This window comes from Lissotriton helveticus, chromosome 5_1 (genome assembly GCF_964261635.1).
Source record: "Lissotriton helveticus chromosome 5_1, aLisHel1.1, whole genome shotgun sequence".
In the NCBI taxonomy this organism is placed as follows: Eukaryota; Metazoa; Chordata; class Amphibia; order Caudata; family Salamandridae; genus Lissotriton; species Lissotriton helveticus.
This window is the reverse complement of record NC_136065.1, coordinates 1573585736-1573598201: the sequence shown is the minus strand read 5'-3', so window position 1 is coordinate 1573598201 and position 12466 is coordinate 1573585736. Positions and strand designations below refer to the sequence as shown.

At 49.7% G+C, this 12466-nt stretch overlaps 1 protein-coding gene across 2 annotated transcripts in view; it reads right to left on the bottom strand.

Annotated features, from left to right (window-relative positions):
• Positions 1-12466, bottom strand: part of CIMAP3 (ciliary microtubule associated protein 3) — a 263845-nt gene that overhangs the window by 215117 nt on the left and 36262 nt on the right. The window contains exon 1 of one of the 2 annotated variants that reach the window (XM_078644710.1): positions 9222-9241. The exons of the other annotated variant lie outside the window; for it this stretch is intronic. The gene's annotated coding sequence lies outside the window, so the exon portion shown is untranslated. Of the gene's footprint in view, positions 1-9221; positions 9242-12466 lie in introns of those variants that run through there. 2 annotated transcript variants of the gene reach the window in all.

Genomic DNA, 12466 nt, shown 5'->3' with positions numbered 1-12466 from the left:
TGGCTATGGCGATGTCGGGAGCAGATGATGTGTTCATCCATGTTTCAGTAAGGAAGGCGATGTCAGGTGACGCAGTGTCGATTAGGTCCCAGAGTTCTGTTGCATGTCTGTGGACCGAGCGGGTGTTGAGCAGGATGCAATTAAGGCGGTTGGAGTTGTGTTTGGAGGACGTGGATTTGGTGAGGGTCCTGAAGCAGTTGAACTTGCAGGAGAGGCAGGCGAATGGGCCGTGAGTACGTCCTGGAGTGGCTTCGCAGCATAGAGGAGTACGTCCGGGGTTGAGGGCAAGGAGAGTAGCGGCATCATATGTGATTCTAGAGGGTTGGGAGCGGCGGGGGCCAGGGGGACAGGCGCTGGGCGCGGTCAAGGCGCGGACGGGCGCAGACGGGCTTACCTTTGGCGAACCTTCGGCGCGGCCGCAGCGTTTGGACGCTGCACATTGGGACATCTGTCATAAATGGATAGTGGAGGGGGCGGGGCGTGGGAGGGTCAGCTGGGAGGCGGGATCTGGGAGGAGGCACGGGCTCACGGAGGTAAACAAAGTCCCAAAATGGCAGCCCTGTTCCTGAAACGAGACTGGGGCACAGCCGGAGTATAGCACAGTCACAAACACTCGCAAAACACTTCTCTTTACCCCACACAGCAAAGTCTACAGTGCGCAGCAATAATCAAATAAATTACGTCAGGCAAATTAATTCTGGCGCCGAGTGCGCAGCCACTGTACTCAAATAAATGTCTAAAGTGGGCAAAAGCGATACCAGGCGCTGCGAGCGATCTCTTTCCGTGCAGGCAGGCAGCAGCGCGATGTTCCTTCTGAGGGGCTCAGGCTGCGGGGAGCACAAGCGTCCGTAGGGACGCAGTCAGTACAGCATCCATCAATTCCCTGTCTTCGTCAGCTAGGCGGGGTAAAGCTATGTCTCGCAACAACAAGTGCCAGTCCTCTTCGGGTCTGTCCGATACGGGAGAATAAACCCCCTGATAATATTCTGCGAAGCGTTCCACTATTTCCACTGGGTCAGTAACTCTCATACCACTCTGACTTTCAATCACCGGAACCACCCGACTCGCTCTCTCCTACTTGTCCAGCCATGCAATCAATTTACCTGCCTTATCCCCAACATCATACAAACGCCCCTGCTGCTCTCTACTCATGGATCTGGCAGTGTCAGTGACCAGTGCTTTATAATCACTCTGTTTGAGACTAAGAGCATGAAATTTCTCCTGAGTAACATCATGTTCCAAATCTTCTTCCAACTCGTCTATTTCGGATTCAAGTCGGATTACTTCTTCATGTTTACTCCTCTTGGCAGAGGAAATCAACGACAAAGCCTGCCCACGGATAACTGTTTTGAAAGCCTCCCAAAGTGAAACAGCAGAAGACACTGACCCCAAGTTTTCAAGTAAATAGTGCTCTATAGACCTAACCAATGCTGCACGGGTCCTAGGGTTGCGGAGGTACCATGGGTTTATGGGAGCTAACCTCCCTTCTGCTTTAACACCAGTATCCAACACCATGAGTAGCGGGTAGTGATCTGAAATGCCACGAGGCAGATGTCTAATCTCCTTAACCATCATGGCCTGCGCCGCTGGCATCAGTACATAATCAAGCCTAGAGAGCCTGCCATGTGCCCCGGAGTGGAAGGTGTATTGTGTCTGCCCAGGGTGTAGCAAGCGCCAACAATCTACTAATCCCAAAGTGTCCATAAGCCTACTCAGCCAAGCCTTTGATCCTGGCAGGTCCCTAGGTGGATAACGATCTTCCCTCCCACAAACAACCGAATTAAAGTCACCACCCACTATCAGGAATCCTTCCGGGAGATTCAGAATTACTTTACCGATATCTTCAAATGTGGACGATTGCAGACCAGGTGGGACATAAACAGACATTAGAAGTATGGTCTTGCCCTCCCATCTGCCCACTATTACTGCATAAAGTCCCCTGTCATCATAAATCACCTCATCAATTTCCAAGGGGAGGGAGCCTCTGATCATTACCCCCACCCCCGAGACCCGGAGGTGAAGCCCGAATGAGCGACAAGACGATAACCTTGTCTGTTCATGGCTGAGCAGGAATTTTCTATAAGGTGTGTCTCTTGTAGCAGGACCACATCTGGTGACATTCTCTTGAGTAGTTGGAGAACCACCCCTCTTTTAATTCTGTCCCCGAGACCATTGACGTTCCATGACATTAGTCTCAACCCCCTATCCCCCATCCCAATAGTGACCACCACCCCATCCCAGAGAAAGACGCATCACCAGCGGACAATAAGCAAACGATACGGCACCTTGTGTAAAACCAAATCAAACCCCAACACCCAACCCCCGCCCCCCAACCAGAAAACCCAGCATCTACCCCCCTCCCTGCACCCCTGCGTCTGACCCATCAGCCACCCCAACTTGCAGTGTGCCTGTCGCCCCATTCACTAACTAGTCTACAAAAAGAAACCACAGAGTAGGACGAGTCCCTGTCCCTCCCGCCACCTCGTAGTAGCAGCAAAACACATTTATACATACGATATGCGACCCCCAGCAGTACACTATGCAATAGTTCAGGGAACCTAGTCAATATTCCTTATTCTTGCGCCGATCCGCCGTCTTCCGTACCCCCAGAGCGGTCTGCCGGATCTCTTCTCACGGGCAGAGTGTCAAGCCAGTCACTAACCACATCTGGGCGGTCAAAGAAAAAGGCCTTGTCCTCATATTCGACCCGCAACCGTGCAGGGAAGAGCATAGCGTACTTCAAATCCATGTCTCGCATCCGCCTTTTTACTCCTTGAAAGCCCAATCGTTGTTTTTGGACAGATTGAGTGACGTCCGGGTAGAAGCTCACTGTAGTATTCTCAAACTTGACGGGTCCACCCACTCTCGATGCCTGCAAAATAGCGTCTCTATCGCGGGAGTTGAAAATCCTAGCGATAATAGGACTTGGTGGGGCACCCGGCTTCGGCCTCCCGCCCGGCACTCTGTGCGCCCGTTCCACCGTGAAGAATTTACTCAAGCCTTTGGGGGCGAGATGATTGAGGAGCAGATCTTCCACAAAAAGATCTGTTGCTGTTTCTTCCGATTTTTCAGGAATACCAATAATGCGTATGTTATTCCGCCTTGCACGACTTTCGGAATCCTCCAATCGGCGGGCGAACTGTTTGTTGGCAGTTTGCAAATTACGGACCTCCTTTTTTCAAGTGAGAAACGTCGGTAGTGAGACTGGCTGTCTTCAAATCTAGGGATTTGACCTTCTCGTTCGTTTTGTAGAGGTCCGCCCTGATTAAGGTGACATCCACAGCCACGGTATCCAACTTTAAAGCCAGAGCCTCGTATTGTTGTCCGATTGAAGTTTTCATGCCAGCAATGTCGCCCATGACGACTTGGAGGGTCAATTCCTCTGGGTCTTCAAAAGTCACATTTGCCCCTCCAGTAGTTTTAGGGATGGTACCGGGTGATCCCCTCGGCTGGGTGAATCGTTCGATACTATCCGCCTGCGTCAGACTGCCCCTGCCGGTGAACTTGGTCTTCCGCCGGTCTCCGTCTTGCTTGCCCGCCATATTGGGTTCTGTGCCCCGGAGAGCCCTGTGCGACCTGTTGTCAATATCCGCACTTCATAGCCCACTAGAATTCAAATGTTCAGGTTGAGAAAGGGTTTCTCCCGGTCCGCACAAGTACTTGCGGTAGATACACTGCAGAGTGAAGCGCCCGGCGCAGGCCGATGATCAATCTGTCGATAACACCCTCGCTCACCAGGGAGGTCTCAAAAACGAAACCGAAAGTTGACCAGGGGCATCGATCCCACTGCAGCTAGCCGTTGTTGTTCAACTACTGCCTGGGTATTGGTGCCACTTGAGCTCCATGCCCTTTCACCCCTGTGGGCCAGAAAGTTGCGATCGGTGTAATTCATGTTCCCAATGTCCAAATCTATTTTGGAAAGCAGATAGTGCCTCTGCCGGGTCTGCACTTCAATATTCCATCCGAATAATCCGTATTCGTTTCAGTATATATGTAGGAGGCAGCGAGGGTCTCGGGAGCTCTTAGCTCACGCCGCCATCTCGGATGCTCATGAAGCTTTTCCCCATGTACCAATCTTAACTGAAGACATTAACCCTCCAACGCATCAGGTGAAATTGTGTAAGTGGCAGCCCAACAGCTGTGTTAATTAAACACAGCTCATCATTACATACCCCTCTTTGCTCGCTGACTCGCAGCATGTTACACTGTATGAATCTACTCTTAACAGTTGTCGTCTCACAAAAAGATATATGCTTTAATAATTCCAAAAATCCGATAATGTAACCAGCAATCCTCCAAACTCCTAATCTGAGATAACAGTCAAAACAATCCTGGGTGGTGCGCTGCAAACTGCTATACTTTAGAGTACAGTCCTCGTTTCTAGCGTCTCAGGTGCTCCCCATGCACAGGCAACATACAATATAGTTGGGGCAAACTTCATATGTTAACTCAGGAATATTTCACAAATCAGCAATAAAATATACGTTTCAGTCGTACCGGTTCCCTCATGTATTTCAGTGTTCAACACAGTATTGAGCAAATACTGTGGATTACTAGATAACAGTCAAAACAATCCTGGGTGGTGCGCTGCAAACTGCTATACTTTAGAGTACAGTCCTCGTTTCTAGCGTCTCAGGTGCTCCCCATGCACAGGCAACATACAATATAGTTGGGGCAAACTTCATATGTTAACTCAGGAATATTTCACAAATCAGCAATAAAATATACGTTTCAGTCGTACCGGTTCCCTCATGTATTTCAGTGTTCAACACAGTATTGAGCAAATACTGTGGATTACTAACAGCGTGCATCCCAGGTCTCTACGCGTCTAGCAACAGCATTCCCCCACACATACACCCCAATACCTCAATTCATAGTCCATACAAATACAGGAGCTTGCAGCGTTTATGCAATCAAGTACGCCGTCTGCTGGTTGACATCCACTTTTCCTACTGAATCCTGCGAATTCTGTAGGCCAGTGTTTCCCAAACTGTTGTCCGTGGTCCCCCAGGGGTCCGTGACACATTCCCAGGGGGTCCGTAGGCAGCAGTTTTAAAAGCACAGAAAAGTTTCTTGTGTAATTAGCAGCTTTCCAGCAACAATAAAAGTGTCAAGATAATGCCAGTGATTAATGTACCTGCTGGAGAGCGAGGCGAGTTTTGTTCAGTGGCAGCTTTGACTTAACTAATGTAGCGCAGAGCGTTAATGTGCCTACTGCAAAGAACGTGTAACATGCATTTTAGAAAAGCAGTATTTTATGTGCATAGGTTCGTGGTTACTGGTTTTGTCACAGAGATTATTTTGTTACTGTGCACTTCATAAGTGGCAATCGTAATCTAGCAGAGGGGCCTATAAACTGTCATCAAAGAGCTGCTTGCAAACTGCATGGTACAAGTTAGTAACTTATGTTTTTTCCCAGTTATTCATTATCCTGATCTTGCTAAAAAGATTTACTAGGACGGAAATACATTTTTAATGTTACTAGCCACTGTGTTATGTTCTGAATCCTGAGTTTGTGCTTTTCCAGACCAAGCACTCTTTAAAAATGCCTACCAGTATGAATAACATGTAATCCCTGTAGTCCCCTTTACCTTATGTAACATTTTATATACACACTGATTTACATGTATGATTCAATGTCTCTATATGTGTGTGATGTAAAGTGCTCTGACATCCTACAATGGTATGAGAGATGCTATAAAACAAATGAAATCCATGTGACAGAGGGGCTGTTCCTTCAATATAAAATACTAAGGGCCAGATGTACGATCCGTTTTTATATGCTCGAATGGGTTCGTGAACCCATTTGCGCATGCAAAAACCTATTGGGCCATGTACATAGCCTATTTCGCGAGTCGCAATTTGTTTGTGCCTCGCTAAATAGGTTTTGCAACTTGCTATTTGGGAGGGGCATTCCCTTCCGAATAGCGAGTCTCAAAACCATGTACAAATGGTTTTCGGTCGCAAAACACTTGCAATTACCACCTACTTCAAGTAGATGGTAATGCATTTGCTAATGGGAAGGGGTCCCCAGGGGACCCCTTCCCCTTTGCAAATGCGTGCAAAATTATTTTTTAAGGGCAGGCAGAGGTCCCAGGGACCTCTGCCTGCCCTTAAAAAATGAAACTAAAACGTTTCATTTTCTTTTTTTTTAAAAATGCATGGTAAACCGGCTGCATTTATTTAAAAACTGCTTTATTTAAAAGCAGTCCCAGACATGATGGCCTGCTGAGCCCAGCAGGCCACCATCCCTGGGAGGGCGGGCATTTCCAATGGGCTCGCAAATTGCGAGAGGCTCATTAATATTAATGAGCCCTGCAATTTGCGACCCCATTGGGAATCCCAAACAGTGTTAAACACACTGTTCTACATTTCATTTAGCGACTCGCAATTTGCCACTTGCATTGTGTCGCCAATTGCGAGGCGCTAAATGAAATGGTCGTACATCTGGCCCCAAAATCCTTAGTACTTTCAATATTTGTTTTGTGTGAACACCTGTTTTTTTTTTTTAAATTACTGTTTTAATATTTGAAATTTAACTCGTACAAATTGCTTGGGGGTCCCCGGCTTCCAGTGGTGACTCAATGGGGGTCCCCAGGAGTCACAAGTTTGGGAACCACTGCTGTAGGCCATATATCTGTTCGTCATCACTCGACATGTCTCATTGGCTGGATTTAGATGCATTCTCTTCATCGGGGAACCCCTGATCTCTGCAACTGCCTGCATGGTGTCTTGCTGTCCGCTCAGGATCAGCTCCGAGCGTGGACCCACAAGTGGCAAAGGCAGTGTCCTTATTCTCGTATACCGTTGCTCTCTCCGCCAGTTGCGAAAAGGGCCTTTCAGTTTCGGTAGCCTTGTTGTTGTGGCCATGTCCCGAGGCCCCACATTGGTGAAGGTTTCCAGCCAGTCCTCCGCCTGATGCTGATAAGGCTGGCCCGCTATTAGCACGTATTCTCAGAGATTACCCCCCACATCCCCCGATACATGAGATAACCACTAGCGCTGGGGATACCGTGAATACACAATGGGATATAAATGCAGCATTTTGTGAATATTGCCAAGACTTGTACCAGGTCCCCCCCCCCCATTGGTGGAAGACCCCTTCATGCCATTTTGAACAGGCGCACAGTTCCCACAATTTGAAAAAACAGCGCAGGACGCTCTATCTGGCACTATCACAAGGTCCGAAATCAAGGCAGCCATCAGGAGCCTCCCTCAAAACAAGGACCCAGGTCTGGACGGCCTCCCGTCCGAATTCAATGCCACGTTAGCGGATACTCTGGTGCCACAACTAGAGAAACTGTGTAATGCTGCGCTGTTCTCGGGGTCATTGCCACCCACCATGAGACAGGCACTCTTAATGTCTCTCTCCAAACCAGCACGCCAGGCAATGTATCTTTCAGAGTTCCCCCCAACTATCTCTAATCACTACAGACTACAATCTATTCAGTAAAGTACTGGCTGGCTGCCTACTTCCATATTTACACAACCTAATCCAACCAGATCAATGTGGGTTTGTACCAGTGCAGTGCACTTCACTTAACATCAGCAGGTTTTACCATGTTATGACTGCAACCCCCAAGGAGAGAGCCCACGCAGTTTGTATCACCTTGGATCTGAGACAGGCATTCAATATGCTCATATTGGACTACATATTCCCAGCACTTGAACTATTTGGCATACCGCCGGGTTATTTAATGTGGGTCAGGCTCCTGTACAAGGACCCCACGGCAAGGGCCCGTACAGGGCGACATATCTCGGAGGAGTACCCGGTTTGAAAAGGCACACGGCAGGGTTGCCCACTGTCTCCTCTGTTGTTTGTGCTGGCCCTGGAGCCTTAGCCCTTAGGGTACGGTTATCGGCTGTACAACCGGCCATACGTATCGGCCAAACAACACACATTATCTCCGCATACACGGATGACATCATTCTGTATGCTTAAGACCTCACCTTTCTATCACTGGCCACAGGCATTTTTTATGCTTTTGCGTTGCTTTCGGGCATCACAATTAATGTCAGTATGTATTATGCCTTTTTTCCCGGCAAGGGGATTGCCAAGAGACGGTTCAGTTTGGCCCTCATTCTTTAAAAGTCGCAGCACATACTTTAAAATATCTGGGTATACAGATTTATCGCTCAACACCAAACCTCATTGACGTTAACCTAGGTAAGGCTATGCGCTCGCTACACTCACATGTAACCTTCTGGTCCTCCCTACTGCTATCATAGATGGGCCGAGTGGCAATTTCGAAAATGGTAGCCCTCCCCTTGCTACTGTATTTCTTAACCAATTTGCCGTTTGTGATCCCGACCCTGCTGCTTAACTATGAACATCACTCTTTCCGTTTTGATTTGGGGAAGTGGCCACCGCAGAGTAGGACTGAATGAGCTGCAACTGGACACTGATAAAGGGGACTAGGTTACAGTGCCTCTCAGATTGGCTGTCAGGGCGTAACTTACATTACATTAAATTATTCACCTGCCGATGTGGATCGCGGACAGGTTCATACTCTGATCCTACCAGAGGCTAAGATTCCGACCGATGCTCGCTGCTTTTACGCACAGCTCTCATTTATTAGAAATAATCCACACACTACACACGTGGCTGCCTCCCTTACTCTTACACCATACCACTACTTGGGATCCTGACCCCAAATGGCCTCCTCACTAAACTGAGACTGCTCCCCTGGGCGGAAGGCGGTTTAGCTAGAGTGGGAGACCTATTTCACAACAGCACATTTATGGAACACGACAATTTTGTCTGGAGCAAAGGAGTCACGGATGCATTAGATTTACTACATGCCACACTTCTGCAATATGTAAAGAAACATTGGTCCCCCCACAGGGAGAAACCTCCCCACCATGAAATGGTCTTCATAACCTACCTGATAGGGAATGGCCGACACCTCACCAACTGGCTTTACAGAGGCATTACTAACCAAACTAGAATTTCACAGAATGTTTTAAGCAACAAATGCAACGAAGACTTGGGTACAGACATGATGTATGGGGACTGGAGCAGGTCCTTGGCATACCCTTTGAGAATCCCACGGAATGCCAAATTCAACTTCATTCAATACATGTTTTTGCAGAGGGCATATCTCACCCTGCACCGACTGCAGCATATCTTCCCAGCCACACAGCACTGCTGTCCTAGATGTAAAATATAAGATGCTAACCTGCTATGTATGTTATGTCAATGCACCGTGATTATGTCTTACTGGTTAGAATTGTTATCACTGATATCAGCTACGGTTGGTGTCCCCATTCAGCGTACTCATGCAGTATTCCTTTTGGGATTGATGCGGCTCCATAAGGCGCAGAAAGAACAACTTCGCTTTATAGACTTGCCTCTACTCCTGACTAAGCAATCCATTACGATGAGGTGGAGGTCGGCTGGTCCCCCACAGCTTCATGGCTGGCATGGGGTAGTGGTGTAATGAAGCGGGTCGGAGAGTGCTGCTATCCGCCTGGAGGAAGACCTGGGGTTGTGAACAAAAAATATCTCTTTAGACTGTGTCAGTATCCTGGAGTCGTTGAAGGCTCTGGCCCCGCTGCCTTATTATATACAGCATCGCCGTATGATCCCCTCCCCACTCGCCACCCCGCTCCCGCCTCCCAGCTGCTCCTCCCTCGCTCCGCCCCCGCCACTATCTACTTATGACAGATGCATTTACGCGCAGCGTTCACGTGCAGCGGGCGCGCCAAAGGTAAGCCCGTCTTCTTCCATCAGCGCCTTGACCGCGCCTAGCGCAAGACCCCCTAGCCCCCGCAAAAACCACTCCACCCGCCTAACGTACGATGTCGCAACCCTCTCTGCACTTAACACCGGCCGACTCTCCGACTGCCACCAAGCCGCCCCAGGACGCACCCATGGACCCTTCACCTGCCAATCCTGCAAGTTCTGCTGCATCAGGACCCACACTGCAACCACTACCGCCAAACAGAGCCCAAACAACAACCACCTAAAGTGTATCCTGCTCAACACGCGCTCGGTCCCCAAACACGCCATTGAACTATGGAACCTACTCAACACCACATCACCGGACGTCGCCTTTCTTACAAAAACCTGGATGAACACCTCATCAGCGCCCGACATCGCCGTAGCCATCCCGGACGGATACAAGATCATCCGAAAGGACCGCATCAACCAAACAGGAGGAGGCATCGCCATCGTCTACAAGAACACCATCCGCATCACGACCAGCTCCGACGACACCCTCACAGCTGCCGAACACCTTCACTTCCAGATACACACCGACCCCAAGACCACACTTAGAGGCACCCTCATCTACAGACCACCAGGACCCCGCACACAATTCAGGGAAGACATCACCGACTTTATCAGCCCACACTCCCTCCCCTCCGAGGACTACATTCTCCTAGGGGACCTCAACTTCCACCTGTAGAAGAACAACGACAGCAACACCACCACCCTTCTGGACAACCTCGCTAATCTCGGACTCAAACAACTGGTAAACACCCCCACCCACCATGCCGGACACACGCTGGACCCAATCGTCTCCTGCAGCAAGCACGTTTCCTTCAACCATGCCACAGGACTCCACTGGACAGACCACAGCTGCGTCCACTTCAACTTTAGAAAGACCACGACCCACCACCACCCACAACAAGTCCCCCGCAGAAACTGGAACATAATTACCACCGACCAACTCACCACATCGCTAAACCAAAACCCTCCCGCCAAATCATCGGACACAAATCAAGCAGCCGTCAATCTCGCACAATGGATCACCCACTGCGCTGATGAATTAGCACCCCTGAAAAACCATCACAACAACAAAGGTAGCAAAAAAGCCTCCTGGTTCAATGACGACCTCAAGAACTCCAAAAAGAACTGCTGCACCCTCGAGAAAACGTGGCGAAAAAACCCAACCACAGACAACATGACCGCCCTCAATGACGCCACCCGCAAAGACCACCAGCTGATCCGATCCTCCAAGAAATCAGCATTCAAGGATCGAATCGACAACAACGCCCACAACAGCAAGGAACTCTTCAGCATCGTCAAAGAGTTTACCAATCCCAGCGCCGTCTCCAACCACATCACTCCCTCTCAAGACCTCTGCGACTCACAAGCATCATTCTTCCACAGCAAAATCGCTGACATACATAACATCTTCGGCGACCAGTCCACCCCCCTTACTACCGAACTGAAGCCCCCCACCACCACCCTTTGCACCTGGAACCCGATCAGCACCGAAGACACCATCCGCTTGATGAACTCCATACACTCCGGATCACCAACCGACCCATGCCCCCACCACATCTTCAACAAGGCTGACTCCATCATAGCACCCCATCTCGGGGATATCATCAACTGCTCCCTCAAAACCGCCACCTTCCAGGAAAGCTGGAAACATGCCGAACTCAGTGCCCTACTAAAGAAACCTACAGCAGACCCCACTGAACTTAAGAACTACCGCCCCATCTCACTCCTCTCTTTCCCTGCCAAAGTCATAGAGAAGACTGTCAACAGTCAGCTCGCCGCCTTCCTCGAGTCCAACGGCTCCCTCGACCCCTCTCAGTCTGGCTTCCGAGCCAAACACAGCACCGAGACCGCCCTCATCGCAGCCACAGAGGACATCAGAACACTACTCGACAATGGGGAAACAGCTGCCCTCATCCTCCTGGACCTCTCCGTAGCGTTTGACACGGTCTGTCATAGCACCCTAGTACAACGCCTCAGTAACGCCGGGATACAAGGAAAAGCATTGGATTGGATCATCTCTTTCCTCGCCGAAAGAACCCAAAGAGTCCGCCTCCCCCCTTTCAGGTCAGAGGCCATCGAAGTCATCTGCGGCGTACCACAAGGATCATCGCTCAGCCCCACCCTCTTCAACGTCTACATGAGCCCCCTCACATCCATCGCACGCCAACACAACCTCAACATCATCTCCTACGCTGACGACACACAGCTGATCATCTCCCTCACCGAAGACACAAACATCGCCAAAACCAACCTACACGAAGGGATTAAAGACGTAGCCGAATGGATGAAGAACAGCCGATTGAAACTGAATTCTGACAAGACGGAAGTCCTCATCCTAGGATCATCCCCCTCCGCATGGGACGACTCATGGTGGCCACCGACACTGGGCAGCGCACCCAAACCAACGGACCATGCTGGCGACCTGGGATTCATTCTAGACTCCTCCCTCGCGATGACCAGACAAGTCAATGCCGTTTCATCATCATGCTTTAACATATTACGTATGCTCAAAAAGATCTTCCTTTGGATCCCCACCGAAACAAGAAAGACAGTCACCCAAGCACTTGTCACAAGCCGACTGGACTACGGAAACACCCTCGACGCTGGAACCACAGCCAAATGACAGTAAAAAATTCCAACGCATTCAGAACGCCTCCGCCCGACTCATCCTAAACATACCCCGCCACAAGCACATATCCGGTCACCTGAGAGACCTCCACTGGCTCCCCGTAA